The sequence below is a fragment of the Lepisosteus platostomus genome, unplaced genomic scaffold (assembly GCF_059453375.1).
Source record: "Lepisosteus platostomus isolate fLepPlt1 unplaced genomic scaffold, fLepPlt1.hap1 Scaffold_42_H1, whole genome shotgun sequence".
NCBI lineage: Eukaryota > Metazoa > Chordata > Actinopteri > Semionotiformes > Lepisosteidae > Lepisosteus > Lepisosteus platostomus.
This window is the reverse complement of record NW_028291665.1, coordinates 627,101-641,196: the sequence shown is the minus strand read 5'-3', so window position 1 is coordinate 641,196 and position 14,096 is coordinate 627,101. Positions and strand designations below refer to the sequence as shown.

The window sequence follows — 14,096 nt, the reverse complement described above, 5'->3', positions numbered from 1 at the left end:
GAAAAAGTCAAAAACCGCACTCAAAATCCAATTTAGAGCTTTCTGGCAAGAGGAGACACCCAAATTATAATGTAACATGCCACTGTTTGTGCATGAACAAAGTTATACTGCAATTTTCCTTAGATACGCGATTAAAAAAAATAATTTTTTTGAATCCCCGGCCAAACACATTCCATAAGAATCAGCGCTTTTATACAGTATATCGCCTTTAAACACGCGTTTACGATTTAAATCAAAACTCGATTCAAATCAATATAAATGTTTATTTTGTAACGCATAGGTGACTATTCATTGTTATTAAAAAGACGTAAATTCGATCATGTTGTGATATTTAGAAATATAAATTTGTTTTGATGCGAGTGAGGTTTTATTTAATCTCTGACCAAGGGAAATGTTTCATTTTTTCAAAGAAATGTTTGTTAAAAATTAAAGTCATAGTTCCATGAGATTCAACCACAGACCATGTGACATAGGAGTCAGGAACCTAACCCACAGCACCACCAGCGCAGTCACATGCTGAGGGCTGAAAAAGCACTACAGAAACATTATCGACTATAAAATAATGTAATTAGGCACAGAAGAAGTTTACAGCACAGTACAATAATAAATGCTGACCATGACTTTAGAAGCATAAATTACCTTACACTCAATTTAAACACAAGCTGTCTTTAGCCCTCTAAGCTGGTTCATACAGAAATGTAGAGAACCAGGCTCAGAACACACAGCTTCATTAGCGAATACATATGCAGAACAACTAGAGAAGATGTTTTACAGAGGATGGATTTTTAGAAACATCCCATCAGTGACATCACTGAAGTCAACTCCTAGGTAACTGTCGTGTGGATAGTTTCACAAGAATCAGACAAAGGTTTAAGCATCGCTTATTTTAGATAAAACTGCAAAAAAACAACAACAACCCATAATGTACTTCTTTGCGGCTCTGTTTGCCCAAATCATATATTCACAACGTGAAATTAGAAAATAGTATTACGTAACCAAAAACCGCAATATGGAAACAGAACCTGTGTAATTGTTGACAGATGATGTACTCGTAACATTTTTACAAGACGAACTACAACATTTAAAAAATGACTTGTATGTACTTGATATCTCTAATCAATCCACTGCACTGCATTAAAACAAAACAAAAACTAAAACGCCCTGGGCATACCGTTTCGCGCTTCTCATCAGTTGCTCAAAAGCAATTTGACCGTATGAAATGCATAATATAAACCTAGAAACATATACGTGAGGAGTATTTACGTAGTATCGGTGTCAAGACATACCTCTCAAATACTGTAAATCAAGTTAAAAATATCTCAAGACCGATTCTGGTCATAATGAAACCATGTTTCGTGTATGTTTTCTTTAAAGTACCGAGACCAGCCATATACTGTATGTTTATGTTCCAAAATTAATATCGTTTATGGCCTTCACACGCGTTGCATTACGCTCCTATTCTTTTTATGCTCAGGCACTAAGATTTCCCTTCAGTGGTAAAATTCCATATAAATATTCAATACTTAAACGGGCACAGTTAAGACATTAAATATACATATACATATACATATACATATACAAACTGTATACAGTACAGTTTGCATACGGTAATATGTTTATGTTCCTAAATCAATCTCTTTTATGAGCATGTGAAAGGCATGGTGAATCGATTCTCAAAAATTACTGTACTTTGCATGATTGGAAAAAAATGCGTGATTGCGAAATGCTGTGGTGTTACTTTTACAAAGAAGGTCAGTGAAAAAAATAATGTGGACCAGGGCAATACTTTGAGTTTACAGCTTGTCCAAGGTCATTTATTATTAATACTATTAGTAATATCTTCATTAAAGACTTTGATGGCTACAGCTCAAACATGAGAAGTTGAGCTTTATTAGCTCCACCTTGCGGAAATTCCGGATACTATTATTTTGCTAGCGGTATTTACCGGTAACTCGCGGTATTTACCGGTAACTCGCGGTAGACTGCGTACAGCGTACCGGAAAATAATGCAGTATCGCCCGCACATTTTGAATGGCTGCATCTGTAGCAATCATATTGTAGCAGACACTCATTTGCCTGTTTCACAAATGATCATATTTTACTAGAGATTCTGTTTGGGATACGGATGTGCATTCTGACACCAATCTCTTACAAAAAATGATTTTACCTTATCGCGGCTTTGCCCTTCTTGCCTCTTTGGACAATATCTCCATCTTGTGGTCGTTGTTGGTAATGTCTAGACAATATCTCCATCTTGTGGTCGTTGTTGGTAATGTCTTCTTATAGATAGATACTTTATTGATCCCGTGAGGGAAATTGCAGTGCAACAGCAGCTTAACACACACAACACAGCCACAGTGTAACGAATTATATAATAATAGTACAATACTGTATATATACTGTATATATATATATGAAACAGAAATAGAAACAGAAACAGGAATCGCTTACTCACCTGGAGAATCTCTGTAGGAATATATAGCATTTATCAATGGAAATAAAAGCTGCTTTAATACAGTGCATGTTCAAACTCAAACCCTCAGCTGCTGTTCTTGTTTGTTTTGGGACAAATTGCAACTGAGCATCGCATGAGCCGTTACGTACCCTTATCTGTTTGGCAATTTCAAGGGAGGAGTTAGGTCAGAATGGGTAGGCTGCAAAACAACAAGTAAAGATTTATTCCAAGATGAAACATTGTGGCGGTTTTCTTATCTTTTCAGCATGGACTCAACTTTTACGTGTTCCTTATATGCTATATATGTATATATTAGCACCAATGTCGTTCTTAAAAACTAACATGAAATTGTCAGGGACATTCAGCTATATACAAAGACGAGACAGACAAAGTAATAATTCTGTATTAACGTGGCCTACATATTGACGCAATGATCGAACTAACTGACATGTTCTGATTCAGATCCCCTGCAGTTCATGCCAATTAGAACAATAGCAATGCTGAGTCCTCCCCACCCTACTGAGCACAAATTCAGCTGCTCTCCAGTTCTGTTCTGCATGTTTTTTCATTGCAATTGAGCTCGGAGCTGGAGATGATCTCCATACAGTTCTGTGTTAACTAGCCCGCACTTGCGTGCTAATTTACAGGTTGTGGCAGATGATTTTCTATAGTTCATATACATGACGGCAACCTGTTACCGAGGAACCTGAGAGGTTTAAAAGCCTCACGAGCCAGGCAGGACTCGAACCTACAATCTTCTGATCCGAAGTCAGACGCGTTATCCATTACGCCACTGGCCCATAGAACATGCGCTTGCACTCCACCACAGAGAGCTCTACACTGCTACTAGTAGTACACCTCCCCATCTAAATTTTCACAGCAAGAAACTTGTGTTTCCTACTATTTTTATCAGGTTTAAAATATCATCTCCTTAAAACAGAAAAAGTGTTGATGTGTCGTGCTGAAATTCCGATTGATTTTGAATTCAAAGAAAAAACGTTTTCTTCCAAAACACTGTGAAATTGTCACATCTTGCAGACAATAGGTGTATTCCATGTTGAAAAGAGAAAAAAGAAAACAATGGAGCCTTTTACAGGTGTGAGGCTTCTTCAGGTGTGAGAAGACCTCACGGCCGAAACGTTGTGTTTCCTTTCTTCTCTTTTCAGCATGCAATAAACCTATTACTTGTTCCTTTGCAGCCGAGGCATGCTGACATAGCTACCCAGCTGAACATCTTGCAGACTCTACAGTACTTCTCTCCTGTAGAAGTAAAGCAGGGCTTGCTGGGTGAGCTTTTGCTCCGGTAAATTAGGTCACGTGTCATGTTAAATCACTTCTTCTAAACACAACATTTGCTGGTGCTAGCTTTCCCCATGAAAAGAGACATTTCCCTTACAGTACATGACATATCGTTTTTATTCTATCAATAAGTATAGAAATTAAACAAAAGAAAAAATGTTGTTGCCAAAGAATGCACAGCTCTGTCGCCTTGGGGAGGTGTCAAGGGCATTGAGCTCCTTGGACATGAAAAGTGCCCGATAAATGCCATTTCTCATCATTTCTCTTGGCGTCAGTTCTGCTATTAAATGGGACGGAGGCAACGGGCTCAGAGAGCAGGTTAAGTGCACACCGAACGCAGATGTGTCCAAGTGTCTGTAAAAGCGCGGTGCTCCGCTGGCGCTGTTCCCTAGTGGCTTAAAGTGCCCGCCTAGTAAGCAGGCGATCCTGGGTCTGAATACCAGCGGTGCCTCTCTCCGTGTCTTGTTGTGCCGAATGTATCATTTCAGACAAACATGTACAGCTTGGTTCAGTTTAATGCAAGAATTCATTTCCTTTCTGGAATAACTTGTTTTTGAAGAAATCCATACAGCTTGTGAAAGATGAAATCCATTTCTTGGTTGTCAGTGGAAAAAGATTGCCGGCTGCAAGAAGCGCAAGTGATTGTTTTCTTTGACCATAAACCTGCAAATGTAGGGAGCACAAGCGGCCGTCAGTCTCTGTGGCGCAATCGGTTAGCGCGTTCGGCTGTTAACCGAAAGGTTGGTGGTTCAAGCCCACCCAGGGACGCATGTCTCCGTTTTTCCAATGTAAACATCATCACCGCTAAAGAAGATGGCGCAGAAGGCTCCACAGTCGAAACGTTGTGCTTCTTTTCTTCTCTTTTCAGCATGGAGTAAACCTTTGCTTGATCGTTTGCAGCCTACGCATGCTGACACAGCTACCTTTCTCTTAACGCGCCTCAATCATTATTCACCAAAACCATCAGCAGAATGTGTCGCCTTTGTGGTGATGTCACTCCTCTGCTTCACAAATGTCCTTAGTGACGGACCATTTCTTTCTGCCATTTTTCCGGAGCGGTTATTGATTGCTCCATCATTTCCCTCATACTTTCCATCCCTAGATTGAAAAAAAAAAACAGAAACAGGCTGACAGGACGACAATCAAATTGCAAAAACTCATCAAAGCACTCGATAGAGTATTTGAATCCACAAGTAGCTACGAGCAACTTTGTCCTGGCTTGCATGAAAGTCGGAAAATGTCAAAAAGAAAAAGATGGTGGCTTTTTCATATCTGTTCTTTTATTTTTAGTTCGTTGGCTCATCTGTCCATTGTCCTCCTGCCTGGCTCTTGACCTGTGACTGTCTGAACGCACACATTAGACTTTCAGGCGGGGGATTTGTCCTGAGCCTCTGTGAAAGACCCACCCACCCCCATAAATAACTGCTCTAGAAACACATGAATGCAAAACTAAACCACAGCTTAAAGAGGAGCTCCAACTCAGTGCCATACTAATGTAAACGAAGTAATACTAAGACATGTTCTTATGGATTTGTCTTACCTTGAGATATGTAATTGGATTTCAGGATTAACTTCCTCATTCAATGTACTGGTGATTCTTTGCCTGGTCAGTACCTGGGTGGGAGACCTCCAGCGAACAATTAAGCTTACTGCTGGAAGTGGTGTTAAGAGACTCTTAGGATCTTCCAGAGGTGTCTGTCCAATAGCACTAGTTGCCTTAGAGCTGGCTCAAACATTGCTCAAGAGTCTACCTTTCACAGATGCGCAAAGATGAATGATGGGGGTGCACGCTTCAAGGAGCCTTCCAACTGTAGGGACCGATTAGAGACGATCCGTAGCATGTGTTCGTTTCCATATACGCCCCGTGTCTCAACGGTAGGACAGAGAAAAATACTGCCTCGACACGTAACAGCGTTATATTAAACCGCAGGACTTGAGGGCTGTTTTGTTTGAATGTTCAAGGCATTGGTAAGAGCGTAGGTCAAGGGCCATTGGTGCATCTCCTGTAACTGGAGTAAAAATGCTATTCAAAGTGCAGTGACTAAAATCGTCGTCCACATGTCTCCGTTGTTGATTGCTTTCTTTCTAAGAACGTTCTGTTTTCATGTCCGAACGGGGAGACTTTATCATTCCAACTTGAAGCCACCCTTAAGTCCTCTGAGGTGTGTGTGTGTGTGCTTGCACGTATGGCGTAAAAGGTTTCTTAAACGGAGAGCGAACTTGAAAAAAGTTGCCTCCGCTGCCGCCGCCGCCTCGCACTCCCTGTTCGATTGTAGCAAGAAGGCAGCGGCCGCGGCGCTTGCTGTAGTCGTGGCCGAGTGGTTAAGGTGACGGACTTGAAATCCGTTGGGGTCTCCCCGCGCAGGTTCAAATCCTGCCGACTATGGCGTCCTTTGCATTTGGTTGCGTGCGTGCGTGTAAAAGGACCAGCGCCGTTTCGTTTTCGCTGGGACCTTTAACACTCTAAATCGCCTGGACCCGCAGCCTGTGAAATCGATTCTTCAGCACCCACGAAGGACGCTTTGCCGCTGGACACAGATAACGATGCTTTTCTGCAACGAGCTTTCCAGCTGAATTTTCTCGGCAGCTCTGTACTGAACCTGTTCTCCATTGCAACATAGCGGAGGCTCGTCACGTCTATAGCAAGGCTGTGTAGGACCGCATACGCCACAGTGACTTGTACACAGACCACATGAAAGGCAAGCAAAATACACTTTTAAAATTCCAAAGACTCACAAGGTCAGAGAAACAGCGATGACCTGAACAGATCTGTTACAGAAGTCTAGGTTGACCTTTTTAGAGCTGTAATTGCATTTTTGTTTAATAGAAGATCAAATCTACTCGCATGTACCAGCACCTTACAGTTTATTGATGTTAATTCTGTTTAAGTAATAAGATTGCTAACGATGTTGGACTTTAGCCGGTGTTTTTTAGAACAAATTGCTTACACTTCTGTAAGGAATACGCAGTACGTGCCTTTGTCAGTCATTGCTCACCATACCTGTAACTTTCTTATTTAACTCACTTCCTCAAATGGTGAAGGTCCACAAACATAAATGAAAAAAAAACCCTTGTTGTAGATGAGGTGCACAAAAAAGCAGCCCCTGATAGTGTATAACACATTTATACTATTGCAGAGACACATGTAACATATATATACTGTATATATATATGAAACAGAAATAGAAACAGAAACAGGAATCGCTTACTCACCTGGAGAATCTCTGTAGGAATATCTAGCATTTATCAATGGAAATAAAAGCTGCTTTAATACAGTGCATGTTCAAACTCAAACCCTCAGCTGCTGTTCTTGTTTGTTTTGGGACAAATTGCAACTGAGCATCGCATGAGCCGTTACGTACCCTTATCTGTTAGGGAATTTCAAGGGAGGAGTTAGGTCAGAATGGGTAGGCTGCAAAACAACAAGTAAAGATTTATTCCAAGATGAAATGTTGTGGCGGTTTTCTTATCTTTTCAGCATGGACTAAACTTTTACGTGTTCCTTATATGCTATATATGTATATATTAGCACCAATGTCGTTCTTAAAAACTAACATGAAATTGTCAGGGACATTCAGCTATATACAAAGACGAGACAGACAAAGTAATAATTCTGTATTAACTTGGCCTACATACTGACGCAATGATCGAACTAACTGACATGTTCTGATTCAGATCCCCTGCAGTTCATGCCAATTAGAACAATAGCAATGCTGAGTCCTCCCCACCCTACTGAGCACAAATTCATCTGCTCTCCAGTTCTTTTCTGCATGTTTTTTCATTGCAATTGAGCTCGGAGCTGGAGATGATCTCCATACAGTTCTGTGTTCACCAGCCCGCACTTGCGTGCTAATTTACGGGTTGTGGCAAATGCTTTTCTATAGTTCATATACATGACGGCAACCTGTTACCGAGGAACCTGAGAGGTTTAAAAGCCTCACGAGCCAGGCAGGACTCGAACCTACAATCTTCTAATCCGAAGTCAGACGCGTTATCCATTACGCCACTGGCCCATAGAACATGCGCTTGCACTCCACCACAGAGAGCTCTACACTGCTACTAGTAGTACACTTCCCCATCTAAATTTTCACAGCAAGAAACTTGTGTTTCCTACTATTTTTATCAGGTTTAAAATATCATCTCCTTAAAACAGAAAAAGTGTTGATGTGTCGTGCTGAAATTCCGATTGATTTTGAATTCAAAGAAAAAAGGTTTTCTTCCAAAACACCATGAAATTGTCACATCTTGCAGACAATAGGTGTATTCCATGTTGAAAAGAGAAGAAAGAAAACCATGGAGCCTTTTACAGGTGTGAGGCTTCTTCAGGTGTGAGAAGACCTCACAGTCGAAACGCTGTGTTTCCGTTCTTCTCTTTTCAGCATGCAATAAACCTAGTACTTGTTCCTTTGCAGCCGAGGCATGCTGACGTAGCTACCCAGCTGAACATCTTGCAGACTCTACAGTACTTCTCTCCTGTAGAAGTAAAGCAGGGCTTGCTGGGTGAGCTTTTGCTCCGGTAAATTAGGTCACGTGTCATGTTAAATCACTTCTTCTAAACACAACATTTGCTGGTGCTAGCTTTCCCCATGAAAAGAGACATTTCCCTTACAGTACATGACATATCATTTTTATTCTATCAATAAGTATAGAAATTAAACAAAAGAAAAAATGGTGTCGCCAAAGAATGCACAGCTCTGTCGCCTTGTGGAGGTGTCAAGGGCATTGAGCTCCTTGGACATGAAAAGTGCCCGATAAATGCCATTTCTCATCATTTCTCTTGGCGTCAGTTCTGCTATTAAATGGGACGGAGGCAACGGGCTCAGAGAGCAGGTTAAGTGCACACCGAACGCAGATGTGTCCAAGTGTCTGTAAAAGCGCGGTGCTCCGCTGGCGCTGTTCCCTAGTGGCTTAAAGTGCCCGCCTAGTAAGCAGGCGATCCTGGGTCTGAATACCAGCGGTGCCTCTCTCCGTGTCTTGTTGTGCCGAATGTCTCATTTCAGACAAACATGTACAGCTTGGTTCAGTTTAATGCAAGAATTCATTTCCTTTCTGGAATAACTTGTTTTTGAAGAAATCCATACAGCTTGTGAAAGATGAAATCCATTTCTTGGTTGTCAGTGGAAAAAGATTGCCGGCTGCAAGAAGCGCAAGTGATTGTTTTCTTTGACCATAAACCTGCAAATGTAGGGAACACAAGCGGCCGTCAGTCTCTGTGGCGCAATCGGTTAGCGCGTTCAGCTGTTAACCGAAAGGTTGGTGGTTCAAGCCCACCCAGGGACGCATGTCTCCGTTTTTCCAATGTAAACATCATCACCGCTAAAGAAGATGGCGCAGAAGGCTCCACAGTCGAAACGTTGTGCTTCTTTTCTTCTCTTTTCAGCATGGAGTAAACCTTTGCTTGATCGTTTGCAGCCTACGCATGCTGACACAGCTACCTTTCTCTTAACGCGCCTCAATCATTATTCACCAAAACCATCAGCAGAATGTGTCGCCTTTGTGGTGATGTCACTCCTCTGCTTCACAAATGTCCTTAGTGACGGACCATTTCTTTCTGCCATTTTTCCGGAGCGGTTATTGATTGCTCCATCATTTCCCTCATACTTTCCATCCCTAGATTGAAAAAAAAAAAACAGAAACAGGCTGACAGGACGACAATCAAATTGCAAAAACTCATCAAAGCACTCGATAGAGTATTTGAATCCACAAGTAGCTACGAGCAACTTTGTCCTGGCTTGCATGAAAGTCGGAAAATGTCAAAAAGAAAAAGATGGTGGCTTTTTCATATTTGTTCTTTCATTTTTAGTTCGTTGGCTCTTCTGTCCATTGTCCTCCTGCCTGGCTCTTGACCTGTGACTGTCTGAACGCACACATTAGACTTTCAGGCGGGGGATTTGTCCTGAGCCTCTGTGAAAGACCCACCCACCCCCATAAATAACTGCTCTAGAAACACATGAATGCAAAACTAAACCACAGCTTAAAGAGGAGCTCCAACTCAGTGCCATACTAATGTAAACAAAGTAATACTAAGACATGTTCTTATGGATTTGTCTTACCTTGAGATATGTAATTGGATTTCAGGATTAACTTCCTCATTCAATGTAGTGGTGATTCTTTGCCTGGTCAGTACCTGGGTGGGAGACCTCCAGCGAACAATTAAGCTTGCTGCTGGAAGTGGTGTTAAGAGACTCTTAGGATCTTCCAGAGGTCTCTGTCCAATAGCACTAGTTGCCTTAGAGCTGGCTCAAACATTGCTCAAGAGTCTACCTTTCACAGATGCGCAAAGATGAATGATGGGGGTGCACTCTTCAAGGAGCCTTCCAACTGTAGGGACCGATTAGAGACGATCCGTAGCATGTGTTCGTTTCCATATACGCCCCGTGTCTCAACGGTAGGACAGAGTCAAATACTGCCTCGACACGTAACAGCGTTATATTAAACCGCAGGACTTGAGGGCTGTTTTGTTTGAATGTTCAAGGCATTGGTAAGAGCGTAGGTCAAGGGCCATTGGTGCATCTCCTGTAACTGGAGCAAAAATGCTATTCAAAGTGCAGTGACTAAAATCGTCGTCCACATGTCTCCGTTGTTGATTGCTTTCTGTCTAAGAACGTTCTGTTTTCATGTCCGAACGGGGAGACTTTATCATTCCAACTTGAAGCCACCCTTAAGTCCTCTAAGGTGTGTGTGTGTGTGCTTGCACGTATGGCGTAAAAGGTTTCTTAAACGGAGAGCGAACTTGAAAAAAGTTGCCTCCGCTGCCGCCGCCGCCTCGCACTCCCTGTTCGATTGTAGCAAGAAGGCAGCGGCCGCGGCGCTCGCTGTAGTCGTGGCCGAGTGGTTAAGGTGACGGACTTGAAATCCGTTGGGGTCTCCCTGCGCAGGTTCAAATCCTGCCGACTACGGCGTCCTTTGCATTTGGTTGCGTGCGTGTAAAAGGACCAGCGCCGTTTCGTTTTCGCTGGGACCTTTAACACTCTAAATCGCCTGGACCCGCAGCCTGTGAAATCGATTCTTCAGCACCCACGAAGGACGCTTTGCCGCTGGACACAGATACCGATGCTTTTCTGCAACGAGCTTTCCAGCTGAATTTTCTCGGCAGCTCCGTACTGAACCTGTTCTCCATTGCAACATAGCGGAGGCTCGTCACGTCTATAGCAAGGCTGTGTAGGACCGCATACGCCACAGTGACTTGTACACAGACCACATGAAAGGCAAGCAAAATACACTTTTAAAATTCCAAAGACTCACAAGGTCAGAGGAACAGCGATGACCTGAACAGATCTGTTCCAGAAGTCTAGGTTGACCTTTTTAGAGCTGTAATTGCATTTTTGTTTAATAGAAGATCAAATCTACTCGCATGTACCAGCACCTTACAGTTTATTGATGTTAATTCTGTTTAAGTAATAAGATTGCTAACGATGTTGGACTTTAGCCGGTGTTTTTTAGAACAAATTGCTTACACTTCTGTAAGGAATACGCAGTACGTGCCTTTGTCAGTCATTGCTCACCATACCTGTAACTTTCTTATCTAACTCACTTCCTCAAATGGTGAAGGTCCACAAACATAAATGAAAAAAAAACCCTTGTTGTAGATGAGGTGCACAAAAAAGCAGCCCCTGATAGTGTATAACACATTTGTACTATTGCAGAGACACATGTAACATATATATATATACTGTATATATATATATGAAACAGAAATAGAAACAGAAACAGGAATCGCTTACTCACCTGGAGAATCTCTGTAGGAATATCTAGCATTTATCAATGGAAATAAAAGCTGCTTTAATACAGTGCATGTTCAAACTCAAACCCTCAGCTGCTGTTCTTGTTTGTTTTGGGACAAATTGCAACTGAGCATCGCATGAGCCGTTACGTACCCTTATCTGTTAGGGAATTTCAAGGGAGGAGTTAGGTCAGAATGGGTAGGCTGCAAAACAACAAGTAAAGATTTATTCCAAGATGAAACGTTGTGGCGGTTTTCTTATCTTTTCAGCATGGACTAAACTTTTACGTGTTCCTTATATGCTATATGTGTATCTATTAGCACCAATGTCGTTCTTAAAAACTAACATGAAATTGTCAGGGACATTCAGCTATATACAAAGACGAGACAGACAAAGTAATAATTCTGTATTAACGTGGCCTACATATTGACGCAATGATCGAACTAACTGACATGTTCTGATTCAGATCCCCTGCAGTTCATGCCAATTAGAACAATAGCAATGCTGAGTCCTCCCCACCCTACCGAGCACAAATTCAGCTGCTCTCCAGTTCTGTTCTGCATGTTTTTTCATTGCAATTGAGCTCGGAGCTGGAGATGATCTCCATACAGTTCTGTGTTCACTAGCCCGCACTTGCGTGCTAATTTACGGGTTGTGGCAAATGCTTTTCTATAGTTCATATACATGACGGCAACCTGTTACCGAGGAACCTGAGAGGTTTAAAAGCCTCATGAGCCAGGCAGGACTCGAACCTACAATCTTCTGATCCGAAGTCAGACGCGTTATCCATTACGCCACTGGCCCATAGAACATGCACTTGCACTCCACCACAGAGAGCTCTACACTGCTACTAGTAGTACACTTCCCCATCTAAATTTTCACAGCAAGAAACTTGTGTTTCCTACTATTTTTATCAGGTTTAAAATATCATCTCCTTAAAACAGAAAAAGTGTTGATGTGTCGTGCTGAAATTCCGATTGATTTTGAATTCAAAGAAAAAAGGTTTTCTTCCAAAACACCATGAAATTGTCACATCTTGCAGACAATAGGTGTATTCCATGTTGAAAAGAGAAGAAAGAAAACCATGGAGCCTTTAACAGGTGTGAGGCTTCTTCAGGTGTGAGAAGACCTCACAGTCGAAACGCTGTGGTTCCGTTCTTCTCTTTTCAGTGTAGTGATTCATAGCCGTTCAGGGACCCCAAATATGTAAGAAAACCGGTTCAGGGACGCCAAATATGTAATCATAGTGGCTCTCTGAAGGCACCAGTTCTGTAGGGTTTGGGCATTTACTGAGACAATTATTAATTGTAGCAGTAAATCACAAAGTTGATTCTTTTGATGGCTTTAGAGTCCAACCATGCGACATAACTCAAACAACGCACACACACAGGTACTAATACACGAGGATACATTTATTAATACATAGAATATGCATATAAAACTAACAGATCTTATCGAGAGGGTTATCAGAATACAAAAGGTATATATTCAGTCAGTTACGAAGTGTTACACATATCAAGAGGACATACGTTCAGTATATCATTCATTAAGACCGTTTCGTAAATGAACTTAGTTATAACTTCTACATTAGATACTCAAACAAGTACATAACTCTTAGGAATTAAATTGATATCAACTGGTTGGGATAACAATTGAATTCTCGAGCTGTAATGCATTGAAGTTAAATACTCATCCAATCTTTGGGGATTCAGATCTTCTGCGGGCACAAAGAAACAGTTGCAGGCTGTTGCTGTCCAATCCGCGCTCTCTGGCTCCGTGCCAGGCTGTGCTGTGCGGCTTGCGACGGTGCGCTGCTGATGCTCACTGACCGGCTAGTTAGTGTTGGCTTTAACTAGCAAAGTTTGTGCACAGGAGAAAAGATGACTGTGGGTCCCAGCAAGTCAGGAAGAGGACCGGTTCGTTCCTAATGAAGAGCTAGTTCTGAATAGTGATTCAGCTTTCCACAGTTCCGACCTGTTCACGAGGCCTGCTGCTGGTTACTCTCTGGCAACCTCCACTCTAGACTCTTAGAACAAAGGAAAGTTCTGGCACTCAGACACACTGGCCGTTCCGTGGTTGTCCGGGCTGAGTCTCAGGATGGTCAGGAGGCGCGCTGCGAGGATGTCCTGCCCTTGGGAGCCTTCTGCTCCTGGGCCGTCCTGCCCTGGAATTCTCCTTTGAATTCCCTTTAGAACAGTCCACAGAATCCTCTCCAGAATCCCTTCTGAATCTTGTTGAATCTCACTGAATCTCTCAGGCTCTCTGTGTTGCCTGTTTTTACCTGGAGGAACTTCAGCTCATTGATTGGCTGAAAGTTCCATGGGCATCAGAGTCCCACGTGGGTTACTCGGCCCTACCAGTCCCTGATTGGTTGATCAAGGTGAGATATGAGTCACTTACTCCTGACACTTAGTAATGCAGTCCAGATGTCCAACTGGCACTCCCTAGACAGATAGGCGCCAATGGATGACCATTGATCATGATAGCCAGGCTTAGCTAAGTGCATCCCCCTTTGGGAGCTGTCCTAGGACCTTAAATCACCCTGGGAATAGTCTCTCTGTGGCTGCACCACAGAGATGAACAGAGAAATGGGGCCTCATTTGGGAAGCTCGGAAACA

The 14,096-nt window shown here is 42.4% G+C and overlaps 7 non-coding genes across 7 annotated transcripts; 4 read left to right on the top strand and 3 right to left on the bottom strand.

Moving 5' to 3' along the window:
• Positions 1-3,182: 3,182 nt before the first annotated feature.
• On the bottom strand, positions 3,183-3,255 carry trnar-ucg (transfer RNA arginine (anticodon UCG)). Its single transcript has one exon. It is a non-coding gene; the product is annotated as a tRNA-Arg (tRNA).
• Positions 3,256-4,448: 1,193 nt separating this feature from the next.
• trnan-guu (transfer RNA asparagine (anticodon GUU)) lies at positions 4,449-4,522 on the top strand. The gene has a single exon. It is a non-coding gene; the product is annotated as a tRNA-Asn (tRNA).
• Positions 4,523-6,058: 1,536 nt separating this feature from the next.
• trnas-uga (transfer RNA serine (anticodon UGA)) lies at positions 6,059-6,140 on the top strand. The gene has a single exon. It is a non-coding gene; the product is annotated as a tRNA-Ser (tRNA).
• A 1,554-nt stretch (positions 6,141-7,694) lies between these two features.
• On the bottom strand, positions 7,695-7,767 carry trnar-ucg (transfer RNA arginine (anticodon UCG)). The gene has a single exon. It is a non-coding gene; the product is annotated as a tRNA-Arg (tRNA).
• Positions 7,768-8,960: 1,193 nt separating this feature from the next.
• On the top strand, positions 8,961-9,034 carry trnan-guu (transfer RNA asparagine (anticodon GUU)). The gene has a single exon. It is a non-coding gene; the product is annotated as a tRNA-Asn (tRNA).
• A 1,537-nt stretch (positions 9,035-10,571) lies between these two features.
• Positions 10,572-10,653, top strand: trnas-uga (transfer RNA serine (anticodon UGA)). Its single transcript has one exon. It is a non-coding gene; the product is annotated as a tRNA-Ser (tRNA).
• Positions 10,654-12,209: 1,556 nt separating this feature from the next.
• On the bottom strand, positions 12,210-12,282 carry trnar-ucg (transfer RNA arginine (anticodon UCG)). Its single transcript has one exon. It is a non-coding gene; the product is annotated as a tRNA-Arg (tRNA).
• Positions 12,283-14,096: the final 1,814 nt, after the last annotated feature.